At 33.0% G+C, this 9,768-nt stretch overlaps 1 long non-coding RNA gene across 1 annotated transcript; it reads right to left on the bottom strand.

The window, feature by feature from the left end:
• Window positions 1-7,349: 7,349 nt before the first annotated feature.
• On the bottom strand, window positions 7,350-8,461 carry LOC145602260 (uncharacterized). The gene is made up of 2 exons (XR_014104517.1): window positions 7,988-8,461; window positions 7,350-7,590 (listed from the first exon to the last, which is right to left on the bottom strand). It is a non-coding gene; the product is annotated as an uncharacterized LOC145602260 (long non-coding RNA).
• Between the last annotated feature and the right edge of the window lie 1,307 nt (window positions 8,462-9,768).

Genomic DNA, 9,768 nt, shown 5'->3' with positions numbered 1-9,768 from the left:
AATATTTCAAAGTTACATAAAATATTAAACGGATGTAGTTTTTAACTTAATTTAAGGAAGGCAAAATTGATAATAACCTTAAATTCATTCCATATGTGATATTTCCGCATCATCACCATTCACCAATCACCACGCATTATTACATAATAATCAATGAAAATAAATGCACTCAAGTGACCTTGACACAAGTAGAGGCAGAGACCTTGACACAAGTGACGTGAAGGTGAAGGCGTATACTTTATGAGTCATTTGTAGTTTTATTTTAGTCAAGTCAAGCGAAAACAGTTAAAATGACGTCTCCCTAATCTTTTATGCTTCTCCGATTCTTTTTAGTTGACACGTTTCTTTAGTCACGCTTGCCAATGCACAAATCAAAACATTAACATCTTTAATTATTGATAAGTAAAAATTATAAAAAGTTGATATTTTGAAAATATATACCGTGACGAATCTAATAAGACCCCACATGACTATATTTTTCATTACGTATAAATCACTAACATGGTCAAAGGAAAGGGTGTGAATAGTGCTAAAGTCAAAATGTGTCAACTAATAAAAAACGGAGGTAGTATGAGGCTGTAGGCTTCTCATCTGTCAAAATTGCCAAAGAATATTCAATAGGAGTATTAGCTAAGATCACAACATATTTTGGTTTTCTTAAACTGTGAATGGGATGTGAAAATATACACGAGATCAAAACTACAATAGACCCAATGACTAAACATTATAAGACTTTAAACTAAACATTATTTTAATTTCAAGATTTGTAAATATTTTCTATCTTTCTACCCTATATTGCTCCATTTGTGATGGAGGATGCCCCAATTTCTCATGGTGAAAAACGAATTCGTTTCTCATGGAGGCATTTCCGTGAATAAATCAAGAACTTTTTCAACTTTCTTCAATTGTGGAGTCCACAATATTGAAAAAGTTGTTGATTTATTCACGAAAATGCCCCCGTGAGAAATAGGGAATTTCCCTTTGTGATACTCGCTTAATTTTATACTCTCTCACAGTTTCACCATTACAACTTTTCAAAATAATTTCAGAAACATCATTATAATATGAATCATTTTCACTCACCTCATTTTCTTTGTAACTTGGCAAGTATATATTGCTATTAGCTGTAAGAATATTTTTAACAAAAAAGAGTATTTGATCATTTTAATAGCTAAAATAAGCATGCTTATATAAATAATGGGAAAATCCAAGTTAACCTTCTTGATTGCTATAATATGTTAATCTAAGGGCTGTATTGGTATTTCAGCCTATTAAGTTGAGGATGCACTTGTAAATTCCATCTCTTGACATGGACAATTAGCATGACCAAGCAGTCACGTAACATCACAAACTTACAGTTGGATGAGGTTATATAAACGGAGGGTTGAGAGAGATTTAGAAGTGTCTCGCAGGGGTAAGTTGGTCATTTCATGCGGGATTTAAATTTTGTCATTTTAGATTCAGTGGTATAAAATACACTCTTAGTGGTACAAAATATAATTTCAGTGGTATCCCTACCTTATAAAAAGTAGAAAACTACTCTTATGAATAGTGTAACGTCAATTATACCCTTCAAAATGTGTATTTACATACATACCCTCATTAATATGTACAAGCTATTTTTAATGAATAGTGTTTAGACAATTATTCCCTCTAAAATATTTATTTACTTTTATGTTTTCATTAATGTTAGTTATCTTGAACATTTATACCTCCTAAATATAGTTGATTATATATTTCTCTTATTGTTAATTTAACTAAATTTGTAATTTAAAAGCCAAACCAAAAAAACCTTCTAGATATGACTAGCTTTGACGCGCGCATCACGCGCGTTAGCTGCCCTAGTTTAAAAAAAAGTTCAAATGTCTCATTAAGCTATCAAATAATACCATTAGAGCTCAGTGGTACAAAATACATTCTCAGTGGTACGAAATATAGTCTCAGTGGTACAAATCCAGGTAATTAATATTATGAAATCACAAATATATTTATTTTATGGACAATCTTCCATCAAATAATATTTGAATCACTTAATCATCATGCATGTGATTTATTATAGTAATGGTTTCTATAATTTATATCTAAAATATTTATTATATAGAATTTCTACAAAATATCTGGGGGACATTAAATATAATATATATGAGTATATTATTATAGGCATATATAGGTAGAAAACATAATGTTCTTTTGCACTCATGGATATAAACTTATTGATGGAAATTTGTTTGTCTTTAAGAGTATGGCTTGGGAAATGAAGCATCTCTTGAGGCTGATGTCTACAGCTACGGAATTCTACTCCTTGAGTTAATGACAAGAAAGAGACCCATCAACGATATGTTTAATGATGACTTTAACCTCCATATGTACGCAAAGGCAGCATTACCAGATCAAGTGTTGCAGATTGTTGACTCAACACTTTTGGAGGAAGAAAGTGATGAAGCAGATGAAACAAGACCACGAACTCAAGTGATACTTCAAAAACGAGAGGAGTGCATGGTGTCTGTCATTAAGATTGGAGTTACTTGCTCAAGTCAATATCCACATGATCGAATGAAGATAAGGGAAGCTATAAGCGAGCTATATCATGCAAGAAACATCCTTTGCAAACCAAGAGGTACACTAATATAAAACTTGTCCAATCAACTATTTTTCTTGTCATTCAACTAATGATAAAACTTGTCCAATCAACTAGTACTATTGATGGTAATGTTAGTGCCTAATTGCAGGGGCAACTTATTGAGCATTACACGAGATGATTGGCCTCGCCGTTCTAAATTCATAGCAAGCCAAAGAAGCTAGCATCTTGTTACTCTAGATGTGTCCTGCGCATGATTATACGGAGTAAAAGAAATGATACATTTCAGTATGAGCACAAATAAAAGTAGTTAATTTCATTTTATTTCCTGTATTATATCATAAGTGCATCTTAAGTATTGTGAGTAACTATTGTTCTTTTCTTAATAGTATAACCAAATCACGTTCCACGTCCATGATAATGTCTATGCAGTTGTTGAATTAGAAATTTCAAAGTAATTGTTTTATTTAAATTTTATTGTCCTTAATTTTCAACACTACAAAACATAAAGTTAACTTTATTTTTGGGGGAAGGCAAAGTAATTGATAATGACCTTAAAATTGAAAAGTATTTCATATTTGATATTTCCATATAAACCACCCATTAATAATCTGTATAAAAGTTATAATTCATACTTTCAATTGAAAAGTACATAAGATAAAGATTGACACTAAGCGACCTGCTGGACTATTCAATTGGTATGTAAAGGTTGTCTCCCTTAAATCTTTAAGGATTCTCATCTTCACAATTCTCCAAAGACTATTGAATAATCTTGCACGAAGTAAGCAACTAGTCTCACACTCTCACCATGTTAGACACGGTAGAAATAAATAAACAAAAGCTATAATTTAAATCAAGTCTTTACGCATTGTGAATTTTCAGTAAGTTACTTGGTTTTCGTTACATCTTATACAAACTATAATGAATCCTAAAAGGATGCTATATATAACTCAACACAAAACAAAACCTACAAAAAAAAAAAAAAAAAAAAAAAAAAAAAGAAACACCAAAAAAACAAAAACAAAATTTTAAAAATAATAATAAATCATATAAAATGAAGCCAAGCCATCCCAAGTCTTTCATATATACAATTACAAGCCGTCCTTTCCCTATTAATTGTTGTAATTGGAATTAGAGCTGTCAATTCGGGTAAATGGGTCGGGTTTGAGTCGGGCTTGTGTGGGTCGGGTCATCTCGGGTCGGGTCAATACGGGTTAATGTCAAGACCTATGTGGGTCGGGTTTGGGTTGGGTCATGCTTGAGTCGGGTCACGTCGGGTCATACATCTTTTCGGGTTCGGGTCGGGTTTAGGTCGGGTTACATTCGGGTCGGGTGAAAAACAAGTCGGGTTAAATTCGGGTTTTTACGGTTTAAATGAGTTAGGGTCATGTTCGGATTCGAGTCGGGTTCGGTTCAAGTCAATTATTTTCGGGTTATAATCAGGTCGGGTCATTATCGGGTTTGAGTCGGGTTCGGTTCAAGTCAATAATTTGCGAGTCATTATCAAGTTGGGTCATTCTCGGGTTCGGTTCAAGTCAAAAACTTGCGGGTTATAATCGGGTCATTTCCAAGTAGGATCATTCTTGGGTTCAAGTCGGGTTTAGTTAATGATTTGCGGCTTACAATCAAGTTGGGTCATTTAAACTTGTCTGGTCATTCTCGAGTTCAAATTGGCAATTCAATAATTTGCAGGTTATAATCACGTCGGGTCATTTCCAAGTCGGTCTCGGGTGTGGTTCAAGTCAAAAATTTGAATTCCCTTAAAAAAATAATAATAAAAAAAAAAAAGATAAGTCAAGTAAGATGAGAAAGACTTGCTATTGTCTGGGTCCCGTGTATTTTTTATTTTTTTGTTTAATTTTTTTTGGCTATCCAGTTCAATTTTTCTTTGACGAGGATTATGTAAGAGATAAGTCAAGTAAGATGAGAAAGGCCACTTTTGTTTTATAATTGGAATCCATGTTAATAAATTGAAAAAAAGCCTGAAACTCAATAGACAATACGGAGTACTCTTTTTATCCTAAAAATTCCTAAATCCTAAAATTCGGGTTAGTAATAGGTCGAGTTTAAATTCGGGTCGGGTCAATAACAAGCCGGGTTGAATTTGGGTAGGGTCAATAACAAGTCGGGTTTATTTCGGGTCGGGTTTAAAATCGAGTCGGGTTAGGAACGGGTCGGGTTGAACTCGGGTCGGGTTAGTAACAGGTCGGGTTGAATTCGGGTTTTGACGGGTTAAATCGGGTTTGGGTCATTCTCGGGTTCGAGTCAGGTCAATAATTTACGGGTCACATTCGGGTCGGGTCCTCTCTAGTTCGGTTCATGGTCGGGTTCGGGTCTCAAATACTCGGGTCAACTCGGGTCTAGGGTTGGTTTCAGGTCGGGTTCGGGTCACCATTTTATTCGGGTTCAGACGGGTTAGGGTTAGGGTCGGTATTTCGGGTCGGGTCAACTTTTGACAGCTCTATTTGGAATGCAACATCATAGAGTCTCCAATGCCCTTTGTAATTAGGATGTTGGATTTCCAAGATGATGGGTGACATCAATTATTGTTCACTTGTGAAAGTATAAATATTTTTTCTGGATCTAGTTCATATGGAGTAATTAATTTTAATCCAAAAATTATATCACAACCGTACCAAATCGATTTCAATTCAAAATAGGACACAAAAATCCATACTACAACCAAATAATATAAAACTGATTGTCCAATCAACTAGTATTATTTATGGTAATGTACTAATGTTAGTGCCTAATTGCAGGGGGAACTTATTGAGCATTACACGAGATGATTGGCCTGGCCGTCTTAAATCCATAGCAAGCCAAAGAAGCTAGCATGTTGATACGCTAGAGGTGTCATGCGCATGATTATAAAAGAAATGATATACGTAGTATTTTATTATGAGCTCAAATAAAATAGTTAATATCTTTTTTTTTTTTTTTCCTTGTAGCTATTATATCATACATGCATCCAAGTATTGTAAGTACTGTTTTTTCTTAACAGTATAATGAATTCATGTTCCATGATTATCTCTATGCAATAGTTGAATTAGAAATTTCAAACTAATTGTTCTTTTATTGTCCTTAATTTTTGGCACTACAAAACAGACTTAACCTCATTATTGATAATGATCTTAAAGTTGAAAAGTATACATAGAAAATAATAATTAAAAAAAAAAAAGACCTTGACAACAAGTGACCTGCTGGACTATTCAAGCCGTATGTAAAGGTTGTCTCCCTCAAATCTTTAAGGATTCTCATTAGTAGTCATCACAATTCACCAAAGACTATTGAATAAGTTTGCACGAAGTATAAGCTCGCCAGTATTGAATAATTTTGTACGAAGTATAAGCTGCTATGATGGACACAGTAGAAATAAAAAAAAATAATAAATAAATAAATAAATAAAAAAGAAAAAAGTTTGCCGTGTTAGACAGTGTACCATTTTCAAAATCTTTGTGAACTTACAATAAGTTATTGGATTATCGTTATATCTTACACGAACTATATAATGAAATGGAAAAGGATGGTTATAATTCAACACAAAACAAAACCAGCAAATACTACTAAAACAAACAAAAAATAAAAAAAAATCATACAAATTGAAGCCAAGCCATCCCAACTCCCAAGTCTTTCATATGTACAATCACAAGCAATCCTATCCCTATTGTTTGTATATGGAATGCAGCATCTTAGAGTCGCCAATGCCCTTTGTAACGAACTAAGATTTCTGTTACATTGGGTCACCATCAATTATTGATCACTTGTGAAAGTATAAAACAAACAAATATTTTTCAGATCTAGTTCATAATTAATTTTAATCCAATTGTAATATGTAAAAAATTATATTACAACCAAATCGTTTCAATCCAAAAATAGGTCACAAAAACCCTTACTACAACCAAATACTTCCTCCGTTCTTTTTTACTTGACATGCTTTGACTTTTACACTATTCAACACCCCTTCTTTGATCGTATTTTGTGAACATTATGTAAGGAAGAACATATTTATGCGAGATCACTACCACAAAAAGGGGAATACAGAATGCCTAAAACAAGCAATATAGAACGCCTCACATACAGGCGACATACAGGCGTTCTTCTGAGGGAGTGCCCTATAAAGTCTATAGAGCGCCTAACATAACACTATACAGAACGCCTATCTAAGTTAGGCGCTTCTTATTCTAGGTAGAAAGTAAATAAAATACAAAGAAAACAAAGCTGTCATCTTAGGATAGGCGATCTATAGCTTTCTTTTCCTGTTATTTTTATAAAAAAATATTATTATTTCTATTATTTATCATATAATAATAATAATAATAATAATAATAATAATAAAAATGGGATCGTGGTCGCGATGTCTGTGTTGATTTGACAGGGTCTTCTCCTTTGCCACAGTCAGGGCTATCTGACTTCATTCCTGGGCGGGTTGTGGCTGATGCAGCTCATTGGAAGCAGGTCAAGTATGAAGCTCGATGTCAAGCGATTGGATATGGTTTCATTCCCTTCTCCTTTTCTTCGCTTGGGGAATTAGAGAAAGAGGCTGTTGCGTTACTGAAGCGGATTCAGAGGTTCTCGACGACGCAAGACATTGGGGCTCGTGCTGCAGCTCATATTTTCACTAGGGTAGGATTTGAAATAGCTAGAGGAGTGGGGCCCATATTGTATCTCGGCTTCCCACTAATTTATTGTAGGTTGTATGACTTTTGTTTTTGAGATATAATAATAATAATAATAATAATAATAATAATAATATTAATTCGTACCTAAGAAATAAAATACCAAAAACATACCACTTTATTTATAAAAAAAAAAAATTAAAATACAAGTATTCAATACATGAAGTAATCAAATTATGAGGAAAAAAAAATTTAAACGTACAATTTCTCTAATACAACTACTCCATAAGTAATTGTAATTGATTATCTTTTTGACAACGATTGCGGAATTAGAAGAGAAAATTAATCCCGATGGTGTCAAGCCTGTAGTTTTCCAGCAAATTCCCACTCCAATATCTGTAAAAACATGCAACTACAAAAGATAAGACCAACTGACAAGCCTCGAAATGACCTCAATCATCCAAACACCCACTTAAACTAATCAGAGCAACCGCAACAAACACCCACAACTGCACAAAATCGAAACAAATAGCACCAAACAGAAACTTCAAATTTATAGTAATTTCAAAATGAAAATAAAAAAAATTAGATCTAATATAATTGAAAAATAAAATACAAATCTAGAGTTGAAAAACAGAAATTACTCAAATCAGACAAGTAAAAAAAATAAATAAATAACTTGTTCATACAGTACTTTGTATAAATTGTTTTATAGAAATCTAAGACAATAGCAAAGAACTTTATTAGAACTAACATTGCCATATTAGATGTATTAGGTGAAATCAGACAATACCTAACTTCATTTGAGAAGAAAAAATATCATAATAAAAGAAAATTCCAGTATATGAAATTGATTTGAAAAAGAAAATTCGACTTTGAAGTTGAAAGAAGAGCAAGATTTGTAGATAATCTGTTGTTATTTTTTGCCTATTTGATGGGTATGTCAACTTCATTCGCAGGTTTGCTAGAGCTTCAAAATTGGTAGTAGAAGGAGAGAAGGAGAAAAACTAGATTGAGGCATGAAATTATCAGAGAGAGGAAATGGGTTAGAGAAGGGGATGAAGGGAGAGAAGAGGAAATAACTAAAATGAGAGGGAGGGAAATGACGGCTTGAGGCCTTGAGGGGAAGGAGTTAGGGTTTGAGTGGTATATGCCGATTTTTTTTTTTTTTTTTTTTTTTCAATTACAATACTTATAGAACAGTTAACTAAAAGAGGCTCTCCATATTGTTTAGTGTAAATTTGAATTTATCATATAGAACTGTATACTTAAATAGGCGCTTTATAGGTTTTATGATACAAAGCGCCTATCTTACATAGGCGATCTGTATAATTCTAGAGATCGCCTGTGCAACTTGACCGATGTGTATTATGTGTTACTTATTCCCTATTTTGTGGTAGTGGATTTTCGAATTCATCTCAATAAGTACTATCATAATATATAACTTTGATAATTTTTACTTATGGAGAATTAAAATTATTGATCGTTAAAGTTTTGCATCGACAAACGTGATAAAAGAAATAGATCAAGTAAAAATGAACAGAGGAAGTAATACTTTTTTTTTAAAAAAAAGCCATCTTACAAACGGAAAGTACTACAAATAACATGTTACAAACTAATGTACATAGAACATTTATTTAAAATATTAAATTGGGATACACAAATATAAATATGTAGTATATAAATAGAACAAAAAAAATAACAAAAACAATAATGAAATAACTTCAATTTTAATTTAACCAGTGTCTTTAAATATAAAAAGAAAGCAGTGTGAAACTCTTTGTTTTTTTTTTTTTTTTTTTTAATCGAACTTCTACTTTTTTTTTTTTTTTTGGGCGGGTGATACACGTGCACCAATGTATACCTACATAGTTCCGCCACTGTTTGTAACGAAACAGATTATATGGTGTTGATAATTGACCATCAGGAGTAACCTTATCGATCATAATCAGTTCGGTAATTCCCACCAACATTTCCGATGTAGCTAACATTTCGGGTTGCATTAGCCTACAAGCTTGGGTTGCGTTAGCCTACAAGTTCTTTATGATTTTATATAGATTAGGATCATTCTCTAATCTCAAACAATTGTCTAATAACTATCTTTCAGAATCAAGTTCTTTGGAGGAGTATGATCCAAACCAGTGTGATGAAAATGCAAAATCGAAAGAAAATCTGAAACAGAGGTTTTGCATCTTACAGTTTCTAGTTTTCTATACCTAATGTCCCTTGTCACTTTTAAACAAATGTGCATTATGATGAAATATAGTGACTTGATAATAATCCTTAATTTTCCACACTACAAAACACATAGTCTACTACATTTAAGGCAGGCAAAATTGATAATGACCTTAAATTTATTCCATATATGTTATTTCCGCATCAATGCACTCAAGTGACCTTGACACAAATAGAGACAAAGACTTTGACTCAAGTGACTAGAAGGTGAAGGCATAGACTTAGCTTGATGATTCATAATGACGAACATCACCTGCAGAATAAACACCAAGCCCTCCAAACGCAAATGGTAAGGTAGCAAGCTAGCCACCATTGCTAATCCAGGCCCTGAAACAGTAA

Source organism: Chenopodium album, chromosome 21 (genome assembly GCF_948465745.1).
Source record: "Chenopodium album chromosome 21, dcCheAlbu1.1, whole genome shotgun sequence".
Classification (NCBI taxonomy): domain Eukaryota; kingdom Viridiplantae; phylum Streptophyta; class Magnoliopsida; order Caryophyllales; family Amaranthaceae; genus Chenopodium; species Chenopodium album.
Note: the sequence above shows the minus strand (reverse complement) of the source record. Positions and strands in the feature narration are given on the sequence as shown.